This window comes from Lathamus discolor, chromosome 6 (assembly GCF_037157495.1).
Source record: "Lathamus discolor isolate bLatDis1 chromosome 6, bLatDis1.hap1, whole genome shotgun sequence".
Classification (NCBI taxonomy): domain Eukaryota; kingdom Metazoa; phylum Chordata; class Aves; order Psittaciformes; family Psittacidae; genus Lathamus; species Lathamus discolor.
Window position 1 is genome coordinate 47,879,063 of NC_088889.1, and position 12,224 is coordinate 47,891,286.

At 37.2% G+C, this 12,224-nt stretch overlaps 1 long non-coding RNA gene across 2 annotated transcripts in view; it reads right to left on the reverse strand.

The window, feature by feature from the left end:
- LOC136017287 (uncharacterized) overlaps window positions 1-12,224 on the reverse strand; it is a 272,445-nt gene that overhangs the window by 196,025 nt on the left and 64,196 nt on the right. The gene's annotated exons all lie outside the window — the stretch shown is intronic.

The following is a 12,224-nucleotide window of genomic DNA, read 5'->3' on the forward strand; positions in this document are numbered from 1 at the left end:
CCCCAAAAGCTGTACCTTCTCCAGGCTGAACAAGCCTGGTTCCCTGAGCTCTTGGTGGCTCTCTGCTGAACTAGCTGTAATTTATCCATCTTTCCTGTACTGGGAGGAATGTCCAGAACTGGTTTCAGAATTTAGATATAGTCTAATAAGTGCTCTCAAGAGAGGGGTTATTCACTTCCCTTGGTCTCCCACTTCCCCTCCTGTGCATACAGCCCCAGATGCTGTTGGCCATCTCTGCTGTCAGGGCACACCATTGGCTCAAGTGCTCTGTTAAGACTCTGAGGTCCTTACAGAAGAGTGAGTCTCTTTTTCTTAAAGGTAGACTGCCCATCAGTGTCCTCTTCAGAACAGTAAGTGTTTCAGAGCAAACCAATATTTTCAGGAGCCTCACAGGAAAAGTAGCAATGCTGGTGTCCATGAGGTAAAGTGAGACGTTACATCATTATCTAGATGACCGACCCCACTACTTAAAATAATTTTCAAAAAATGGATTGTCTCTAAATTGTAAAAAAATCTGAACAGGATGCACTCAGATGCCTACTGAACAATATTCAACTGGAAACTAAACTATGCAAAGGAATCACTGAATCTTGAACTGCACCCTTCGTCTATTTCCCTATGTCCCTTCCTATGTCAGGGGGGTTAGAACCAGATGATCTTTAAGGTCCCTTCCAACTCTAACCATTCTATTATTCTATTTCTACCTAATAGCTTATAATGGTCTTTACCACTGTTGGTAGAGACACTATGGCTTTTATTCCCCAAAGGCAAGATTTGCCATTAAATGGAAAGAGAACTTGATCCTTCAAAAACAAAGCATACTTTCAGTATCTTAAATAATTGATGGCTTATCTATACAGCTCTAGAATCAGGATCTAGGCATTGGTAGGAATGTATGGCAGATTAATTCAATTATGGTATTCACAACTATGCAGAAAATGATTGAGAAGTCCCTCTCTGTAGTCTAATGGAAAATAACTTGTACAAAGAAGCACCTATTTTAAGAAATATAAGATTGTCAAATTTTGAATTGTTGACTGGAACTAGGTTTGGCACATTTCATAGGATGTACTGTTCTTTCTTCCTCAAGTTGTTTTGACATGAAAACATAATCATCTACTAAAATAAGGAAGATGTTTGGTGCCAAGGAATGCTAAAGCAATTTTGGGGTCTGTGTGGGGGAAATGGTGATAAATATTCATTATTTTCATTTCAGAATGATAGTTTTACCATCTTAACTTGAAGGGTAAATAAATGATGTTGCCTTTTCCTGAATTTTCTACATTTAAGATTTGATAAAAGGTTCCAATAGGTTTAATTTACATGCACATTCAATACAAAGTCTCTGAATTCTAAAGTTTTAAAATTCTGTCTGGCAAGCCTCCTGCAATTTGAGATTAAATAGCCCACAGCTAACCGCGGCAGCTCTTACTGCTTTAGGCATTGACACGAAAATCCAAAGAATGTATCTTCTGCCAGAAAAGGATCTTATCCTTTAATAATTGTTCATCATTACGGCATTTTTCTGCCACTGACTTTGGCATATTCTTTTTACTTGATCCTTCCACTCCTTGAAGGTATTTTCAACATATGACTCATTTAAAACAGTGACTCTCCATTAATAAAATAACATTCAGATTCAGCCTGTATTAAATGTCTGCAAAAAAAGCATTAAAACCTCCAGGCAATGAATAAAATTGGGGTAGTAATATTAATTGCCTTGAACTCTACAATTTTAAAGTGTCAGCTGAAAGAAAACCGGTTGGGATATCAGACCATGTCAGATGTGATATAGTTATTAGGCATATTTTTCTCTAAAGTAGATGTGATTGTGTAACTGGTTTAAAAAAACTAAGTTTAAAAAGCCTTGAAGCATCTTGTCTACCTCTGTGATTTCTAATTTTTTCTTGAAAATACAGTGAGCAAACAACATTTTTGTGAAATTTTCTACAGTCATTATGAATCAATCTTGTAGGCAGTTCTAATAATCCCACTGTCTCAAGTTCAGATCTTTTTATTTAGATTCATGGATACTTCCTTGAACAAAATGTCTAAACTATTGTATCTCACATTCAGATCTACTTTAAATTAGAAATCTGGGAAACCCTCACAATATAGTGTTTATCCGATAATAACTCTACTCATGTTTACTAATACTGTTTACTGAAATATGCCTAGAAAAAGTTGTTTCCTAATCTTACTTCTGTATTCTTCTCTCCATGTAGTGTACTGTATAAGGTGACAGTAGTTTTCTGTAAAAACGGATGCATTTAGTGGAAATGTCAGGACATGTGAGCTGCTCAGACTTTCTCTTAGCCCTTTCTCAACCTTTCTTCTCTTAATGAAAGAATGCTTGTTCAACACTGTAATGCAATCAGCCTTGATGCTGATTACTTAATGAAACCATCAAAACTCCTAATAGAAAAGCCACAGGGAAGAATTCTCTTGAAATGTTGGAAGGCAGACTGTCATGATTTCTACATCTCCATTCACATTGCTGCTAAGGTGGGTTGCTGGCAAACTGGCAGCTAGATGACAAAAACAAGAGGTAATATGAATTTCTAATGCACTTCAGCAAAAAAGTACTTCCAGAGTGGCAAAACAATTCAATAATCTCATTTCATGTTTCTTAACTTTGTACTTTTAATATTACACTGTAATACTAATATTAGCTAAAGAAGAAGCAAACACACTCTTTATAGAATACTGCTTATGCACTGTATTACAATGCTACAAAAAAGAAAAAAAAAATAGTATTTTAGCCTACTTTCCTGAAGAAACAACTTACTTCATCACACTGTCCTAATAACTTCTCCAAGCCGATTTTAAGAAAAACTGGCAGGATAAAGACTAACAAAGTTACTGACATTATGAAGACGTTGTATTTCTACAAGCTTCACAGCAATAGGCCAGTAGATAAAGAGATATCAATTCAGATGTCACAAATAAATTACTAATTCCGCTAATCATGTAACAACTTTCTGATGTTTATCCACCAGACTTCAGCAAAGTGATACAAGAACAATAAATATCTTTAATGAGACATGTTTAAATGAGATATTTATGTTTATTTATATAGATGTTTGCATGCTGAAGTACTCTTAGGTGTTAAGTTTAGAAATCCAGTGCAGGTGCATGGTGAGACAGGTGTTTGATGCTGAATGAGGATGTTTACTGGCATTCACAATATGTTTATATATTATGTAATTTATGAATCAATCAAGAAAGCTAAGGAATAAATCCCCTTTTAGGACACACTGCACATAAAGAAATATGCATCACTGTAGACTTTATCAGTTGAGAAAGAGGAATTAATCAGAATAAGCAACATTAAAGAAGAGTGATGTGTTACCTCTTATGTAATCATGGTGCATTTGTGCACGCTTTCAAGAATGCAGTGCTGTTTCTGTACAACATCATGATCTGTGCTATTTTAAATTGACTACAGATTTTGTAGTACTGAACCACACACAAGAAAAATAATTTTAGGCCAAGCAGATTCTACTTTCACCTGAGGTAGTTATCATAAACCAGTATTCCATCCTTTTATCTCTGAGCCCATCAATTAGCTGCAACTCATTTCTCACAGAAGAGACATTTTAGTCTAAAACAAAACTGATCAGTGATAGACAGCCTGAGCTCAAGGGAAAACCAGTTTTTGGATGTCTGCAAGCCACCACCCCAGAGTAAAAAAAGTAAAAATAAGAAATGAAGTAATAGAATTTAAATAGCCTTTCTTACTCCTTTCAAAGAAAGATAAAGAACAGGATTTGATCTTATGAGTGAAAAAAGAAAAATGCTTCAAATCTACAAATATAACAATCCACCACTACTTTTTCAAAAGCAGGATTTAGGCCACAGATTTTAGTCTTTTTTTCCTTTACTAGAAAGAAATATTATTCACCTTTAAATCCCAAATGCAAAGTGATGAGAACTTTAAAGCTTGTACAGAAGATTCTTATAAAGTTATTCACTCAGTGGTATACAAAAGGAAGTCTGCACAAGCTTCTTGTGGAGTTTTTGAATATAGACTAAAAAGGATTGCAATCGGATTTGATTTTATCTGCAAGCATACATGTCACTCCCGAAAAAAATAAGAGGATAACTCTAAAAAATTAAGTTATGAATAATAAAAAAGCTCTTCAGGTTTCGTGGAGTTTCATACCTTTCAAATACATCCTTTATAAAGACTATTAAAAAGTCTGTGCCCTAATTTTCCCCTTATCTCTGGAAAAACATGCTGATTGACTCACCTGGAATATGTACCATTTATTATGCACCATATAAAGATTAAAATGACATAATGAACTTCAAAACAGTTTAGAAAGCTCTATTTTTCGCTTTGGCAAATACACTTATAATTAAATCCTGTGGGGTCTAATTTAACCTCTTGCATTAAGAGGCAGATGCATCAGAGAATGAAACACACCGCAACTGGCAAAAGTGTGCATCAAGGATAATAGGATTATTTTCATTACATTCATAACGAATCCTCATAAATCTCACAATATAACTACCAAAATTACATATCATAATAGAGCAAAAATCTGTTTTCATTTGAAAGAAAAACTGCTGTGGTCTGCACAAAACCAGGCTGTATTGCATATTCATCAGTGGACATGCACAAGATTAACATGGTGCATTTTATACTTTAATTTAAAATCACTCTTTTCAAAATCTTCGTATTTCTCTGATTAATAGATAACTATATATTATTTCACAGAACATGTATTAGGATATACATAGTTTCTTTAATCTTTTCTAGTTTTGGGCCTGAACTTGCTCCCATTGAATTTAATATAATTCACCAAGAGAACTTTTCCTCCCAGTTACCCAAATCATCATTCTCACAACTCCCTGCATTTAGTTCAAATGTCTTCCTGTGACTGACTGCACCATTTGAATTGCAATCTCCATTGAAATGCTGGCAAATCAGTCACTTTTTTTCTGGTTTTCTTTTCCTTGACTTTTACACCCCTGCAGACCTTCCAGGGCTGACCAGACCTCCGCTGCGTAGTAAATACAAGTCACGAAGAGCTAAACTTCTTTCTTTGTTTTTAATTTGCCTTCTATAGGCTCTAAGTCAAAAATAGCTCATGAGCCACAGGCTCCTGGTCTAAATTCCTAAAGGAGTGGGAGTCTGAGCCCATTCTCAGATACTGACTTGCCCAGCGGGCAAGCATGTTCTCACATCTGGATGCAGCCTGAACTTGTTAGAGGGGTCTCATGCACCCAAGTTCTCACTTGCATCAATCCTGTGGATCAGGCAAAGATTCTCGGGCATACCAAAGGCTACTACAGCTCAGTTTACCAGCAACAACTCAGCTTTTCACCTTAGCTGATATAGGCAACACTATGTATCTTCCTGGCCCCTTGTTCCTTGCACAGGATCAGGTTACATCGCTGTGCTTGTGCATTCTAGATCCGTTGTGCTGACTGTTTTAGCAGATTGCAAATTCCTTGTTAAAGGGTTATCTGTAACAATGTCTGTAGTTAAAAGGCTTCCTCCCACAGAATGGTTGTGTTACACGCTTCCTCACATGTATTCCAGATTTTTTTCTATCAAAGGATTATCTTTTATTAATCTTGTTGTGTATTTCAATATTTCTAAATCCTTCAAATCTGATGAAAAAATCAATTGCAGCCATTACTTTAAAAGAGCAATTCATCATTATAGTAAGAAAAAAGAAAAGACAGTTGGAAGTATTCTCTGTATACTGCTATTACAGCATTAACTGTAACTCTTTACCTTGCTGTCTTTGTCAGATAGAGAGACAGATAGACAAGCTCTTAGATAATGTCAAAATAAACTGCATACAACCTCATCATCATGGGAATTAGATAAACATTGTGAAACAATTAATCATCTCACTTTCTATCTTCCAATTACTGATTCTTGGAGTAATTTACACTCTCCAACTTCTTAATATAGATAGCTCTTTTAAAACAAGAACCACTAATTTCCACGGGGTTTTTTTTAAGCTTTAATTAGAACCTTATTAATTTGAAGTACTGCTTTTAATATTTAAAAATGCCTGTCTTTACATACATTTAACATTTCTGATGCTACATATGTATGTTTACTTCCGTGCCTAAGTATTTATAAAATAAGACCTCAAAAGCACAGATTATTCCAAATTTAACAAGACAAATAAGCTTGCCAAGGGAACACCAACAGTTCAGTTTCAGTGATGGAAAGACCCTGTTCCGGTGCCTGCAGGTCTTTATTTCTAATTATCCTTTTTACTGTTAAAAGCATTGTGAACTAGGAAATTAAGCATTAAATTATTTTCTGGTGGTTTTTTAAATAATTTTTCCAGCAAAGTGTAAGAGTGCAGGCACAGATGCTGCTGTGGTCTGGAGAACTTCAAGATACAGGTATTTTAGTTGCTTCCTCCCACCGCTTGCCACCATATGACAATGGCATAGAATTTACTATTAGTGGGAGAAATAGGAAATATCTTGCCTCCCCATATATTAGGTTCTCTCAGTGTGGCACATAGAGGCTACCCAAACACATCACATCTATGGCCAACCTGACACTGAAGATGCACAAGAATTAGATTGATTTTCCAGTCACAGACCGGACAGGACAACAGTACCACATTAATTTCCTCCAGCTTCTCTCTTCAACATGTTTTCATAGGATTACATGGGCATAACTTCCAAAAGGAATTTGAAAAAGTAATTAAAACTTCAGAACTTAACCTATCTTTGGCTTTTCTGCTGAGGCCACTAAGAACTATGGCCACTAAAGGGTGTTTTACCATTGAAGACAGAGACCAGGGGTAAGATGTGAACAATCCATTGTTTTCATTCCTAATTGAAGTGGAATGAATCTTTTTTTATTGCTGCACACATCCAGGTGTTAACACTGACTGACACAAATTGGACCTAATGGACTATCCTCAGATGACTTCATGTTATGCATCCAGGATGAGGTCTGGGGTTTTTTGCAGCTGGAGCTCCTGGAGAGATCCATCTCCCACAGTCTGCTCACATGCTGTGAGCATGACATAACTTTGAAATTATAAATATTTCCTCCTAGACTGACCATTTGACCAGATATTTTTCACCAACAGAAGCCTAAATACCTTCCAGTGTTCTCATGTCACCTATCAGCAGCTGATTAAACAGTTAAATACCAATCAGGATGCTTTCCACTGTCAAATTCTGTTGTTGAGTTCTGCAGCACTGGCAACACCACTTAACAGCGGCAGATGTCTCTTCTGGAATTTGCTTTCATGTGTTCTTTGCCAGATCCCAGCTTTATTGACCTTCAGAAGGCAACATAAATCAGCGCATATTGTTTTGTTTTCATTTGCAGCTATCTGGGAGGTTTTGTATTTCATCCCAAAGCATCTGCTGCAGAGCTCTGTGATGTGTATTGATGTTACCGCTGTATTATTTTTAACCTATTTTAGAGTTTCGCAGCAGCAGCTGTCAAAGTAGTATCTGGTATAAAAGTAATGAAACAAGTAAATCTGATTTTTGATAGCAAGGTAAAACCAAGCTCTTGACACACTTATAAAACACCCTTTGAATGTGACGCAGTATAACAGGTTCTTAAATGTGCTCTGTGTAAAACTATTTCTTGACAGAATAGCAAAGATGTAGGTGTCGGACCACAGTACAGTATCTAACAGCCAACCTCTAAAGTTGCAATTATGATTTTTTTCTGCTAGAAGTTTGACCACTATCAATGCATGAATAAACACCTGCCAAAGCCTCCCTCTGTCCCCAGAACTCACAGAAATTGGTTAGCAGCCTTGCAACTACACATGCATAAGAAAAAAATTTGTGTATGACTATGGTGTTTGCCAGCAGTCTATTGTCAGCTCTTCCTCCTGCACTAGTGTAGTATTTGCGTAAATCCATCCCAGAGTTGGATTAATTTATTAAAGGAAAATCTTTTGAATTAAACTGGTTTGGGGCATAGAAGAACAGAGACTTTTGTTACAAAGAATATACAAATTGTCTCACCGCTGGTCTCAGAAATTTAATAATCTGGCCTTATTGGCGAGACTGCTCTGTAGCATTAAACAAACAAGAGCTGTTGATATGAAAAATAAAATAGAATGGCAAAACCACAGAAATTAATCATTAGAAATAGAATCCCTTCTAATCCAAGAACCATTGCTGTGGGCAGTAACAAGCTGCATTTTCTAGCATGTCTCAGTGATGTTGATCTAAACGCACCAGAGATTCATTAATGTATCAGTTTAAATTCCATTACAAAATAGAGTTTGGAGTCTCGCATGATAGCCTTGTATATCCTAATTAAAAAAAAAACAAATGAAAATACTGCACTCTCTCGTAATTTGAGACAAGTGTCCACTGTAGTAAAGACAAGATGGTTGGACCCTTCAAGCAGAAAGCGCAGTGCTCTCTTACAACAGAACAGGCATTTCCAACATGAGAGATCTTATCTTAAAGACACCCTTGTGTTTTTTTTTATTTGGCGCTTATGGTGACCAGCCCTGGTCCACATTTCAGGAAATGTCTTCATCTGGTCATTTATCACACAAGAAGAGGAAGGCTGAATCACTCAACCTTGCAACACTGCAACACTGAGAAGCACAATGGCAGATTATGCTTTGCACTTAATGCAGAGTTCAGGCTGAAGAGATTCAGACTTTCAACAAAACCTGGCCACAAAGCTCAAAACAGTCTTACTCTTATTTCGTGTTGTAAGATTGCGCTGAATTGTGCACACAAAATAAAACTGTGTGGTGCTTTACTTGACACTATGCCTGGCAACACATAATATTATTTCAGGTCTCTGTTTTCGCACTTGAAGGTCAGGTAAGGAAATGGCCTTTAAGGGAAAAATTTGTGTAAGGTTCATCATTAACTAGATAGGAAAAAACTTTTTTCTACGTCAGCACTAGTGAGCTGTAGTATGAAGTTAATACAGTTTGCAGGTTCTGAAACACAGAGCACGCTCATTTCCTCTGCCAGTGTGCAGATTTTTTTAGATAAAGACTTTATGAGGGTCTCAGAAAATGTTCATCGCAGTTCCACAACCTATAAAAACAGAAGACAACATAAGCCATAGGGAGCACTGCAGAGCTGTCTCTAGAAAGAAGAAAGGATGAGATGTGAAATGAGCTGCCTGTGAGCTTAGAATCAGGGATGAATAAGTTTCAGGAAAGAACTGAAGGTGAAAACTTCTCACAATTTCAAACCATTTTGGTTGAGATTTTATCTGATCTGAATGTGGAAAAAACTAGCCAGCATGGCTTCACTAAGGGGAAATCCTGCCTGAACAATTTGATGGCCTTCTATGATGGAGCTACGGAACTGATGGACAGGGGTAGAGCAGTTGATGTCATCTACCTGGACTTGTGCAAAGTGTTCGACACTGTCCTACACTACATCCTTCTCTCTAAATTGGAGAGACATCAATTTGATGGATGGTTCCTGAGAAAATGAACATGAGTCAGCTTCAGTGTGTGCTTGCAGCCCAGAAAGCCAACCGTATCCTGGGCTGCATCAAAAGGAGCGTGACCAGCAGGTCGAAGGAGGTGATCCTGCCCCTCTACTCTGCTCTTGTGAGACCTCACCTGGAGTACTGTGTGCAGTTCTGGTGTCCTCAACATAAAAAGGACATGGAACTGTTGGAACAAGTCCAGGGGAGGGCCACGAGGATGATCAGGGGACTGGAGCACCTCCCGTATGAAGACAGGCTGAGAAAGTTGGGGCTGTTCAGCCTGGAGAAGAGAAGGCTGCGTGGGGACCTAATAGCAGCCTTCCAGTATCTGAAGGGGGCCTGTAAAGATGCTGGGGAGGGACTCTTCATCAGGGACTGTAGTGACAGGACAAGGGGTAACGGGTTAAAAAAGGGAAGTTTAGATTGGATATAAGGAGGAAGTTCTTTCCTGTTCAGGTGGTGAGACACTGGAATGGGTGTCCCAGGGAAGCTGTGAATGCTCCACCCCTGGCAGTGTTCGAGGCAAGGTTGGACGAAGCCTTGGGTAACATGGTTTAGTGTGAGGTGTTCCTCACCATGGCGGGGGGTTGGAACTAGATGATCTTGAGGTCCTTTCCAACCCTAACTATTCTATGATTTTATGATTCTGTGACTGTACCACTAATTTTCATTCCTCCAAAGTTTTTCTATCACTAATTTTAGAAAATAAAATTATTTCAATTATTTCATCTGCTTTGTGTAACACTATAATATTATAATATACTTTTTAAAAACTATACTAATGGAATTTGGTAATAAAAATAGCACATAGTATGAAAAGAAGATTTTCAACAAAAAAGTTCTACTGTATATTCTATGACAGGAGAAATGTAATCTTGAGAGAAGTTTACTCCTGGGAAGAGGCTCTCATTATTAAGTATTTTAAAGGGTCAGCAGTACTGATACTTAGACATTTTTATACAAATATACTTTTACTTCATTTTTAACTGCTAAAAAGCAAACTTATATGCAAGTTACTTTACTATAAAGGCAAATCACTATGCTTTTAAACTGAAAAACTGATCAGAGGCTGTAAATACGTCTGTGAGGTTTTTACTGTCCTCTGGCCTTCAGACTGAAAATGCAAAATCAGATTGTTCATAGCCTACAAGGAATGAGATTTTCAAAGATGTGTAAGTCATTTGAAGATTTACAGTCAATAAAATTTGAATAATATAACCTGTACATGCATGGGTGTAAACAAGTATGTTTATGACCCTGCACATTGGTGCAGACAGACACAAATCAGGTTCAGTACAGAAGCCAGGTAGGTATATTAGCATTACATGGCATTTGACCTAATATATCCTGCCAGCACAGGCAAATAGCCTTGGGCCACAGCAGCCCAGCATGATGCATATCTGTTCAGCCACAAGCATAGGCAGAGAAAGAAACTATTTACATACATCTGTGTCAGCACATACAATCAGAACTTCTGAAAACCCTACCTAAGGCTTGTGCACCTCCCAGTTACCTTTTTAAATGCACTCCCACATGATGTTTATGTACCTTCCCAGGCTCCTGTATAACTTCTGTCTAGCAGTGAAAATATTCTACAGGAATCAACTTACTCGTAAGTCTGCCCAGTCTGCTATCAGTAGGGAAGGAGATCAGTGACAGCTACAGTTGGGCTGTGGACAATCCAGCATTAGACTCACACAGCATCTTCTAATTTTGGGGTTTTACAAGGTTTCCATGTGTCCAAAAGTATTTTCAGTAGGTTGTTAACATAATAATAACAATAATAATTTATAAAAAGAATGTGGCATGTAATTTAGGTACTTATAATTCATAAAAATGAAAAAAACCCCAAACACCCTCCCCCCAAAGAAAACAAAACAAACAAAAACAATACCCCCCCCCCAAAAAAAATACACACACACACAAAAAAAAACCCACAACCCAACCCACACAATAAAGGGATGTTTTTCTCACACAGAACTTGTTCAAAAAATAGATGTAAGACCATGAAACATGGATTGCATTAGAGGTCGACATTCATCTGTTGGGTACATTTAGTGAATGGCTACTAAAAGGTTTAGAAACCACATAGTTGTGAATGAAAGCTTAGTAGAGGACTTCTAACTTTTCCTGCCCTTGGTCAAGAATTGTTCAGCCTTATGTATAATCGGACTAAAAAACAGTCATCAATAAACAAAGCACTCCTTACTGTTAAATCAATCTCCACTCAAGATCAAAGATGAAGGCACAAAATTGTTCAGTGTAAACTGCTCTGGTATCAGGCGCTAAGTAGGGAAGTATGAATGTTCTTGGTTGTGATTTTGTGGTCCCACACAGATACCATTTTATTAAACAGACCAGTTTCTCAACTTATGGTTATTGTTCTGAGATAATATGATATGACAAGTCCAGATGTTTAAAACGGTTGCATCAACTCACAGATTGGGAGCAATAAATTATGATAAAGGACAAATTTAATTCAATTTATAGTGGATTTGGCACTGTCATAGGTATGGAATTTCTAGCTGGGTATAATACAGAAACCATTACATGCTCTAGGAAACTTTGGAATTACACTAATTCAAGGAAGAGGACACTCTTGTAAAGATGGAATTTTTTCTATCTGTTAATCAACAATCTCTGTGTTGCATTGCTATCGCATGTTGTATTACTTTAGATTTGCCGAGTCTTGAAATAACTAGCAGAAAAATTCTTTATGAAAAACTCACCAGTGTTATGTAGACTCAAGCATTTTTGTCCCATTTTAAATTTCAGAAATCCTTGTAGCATG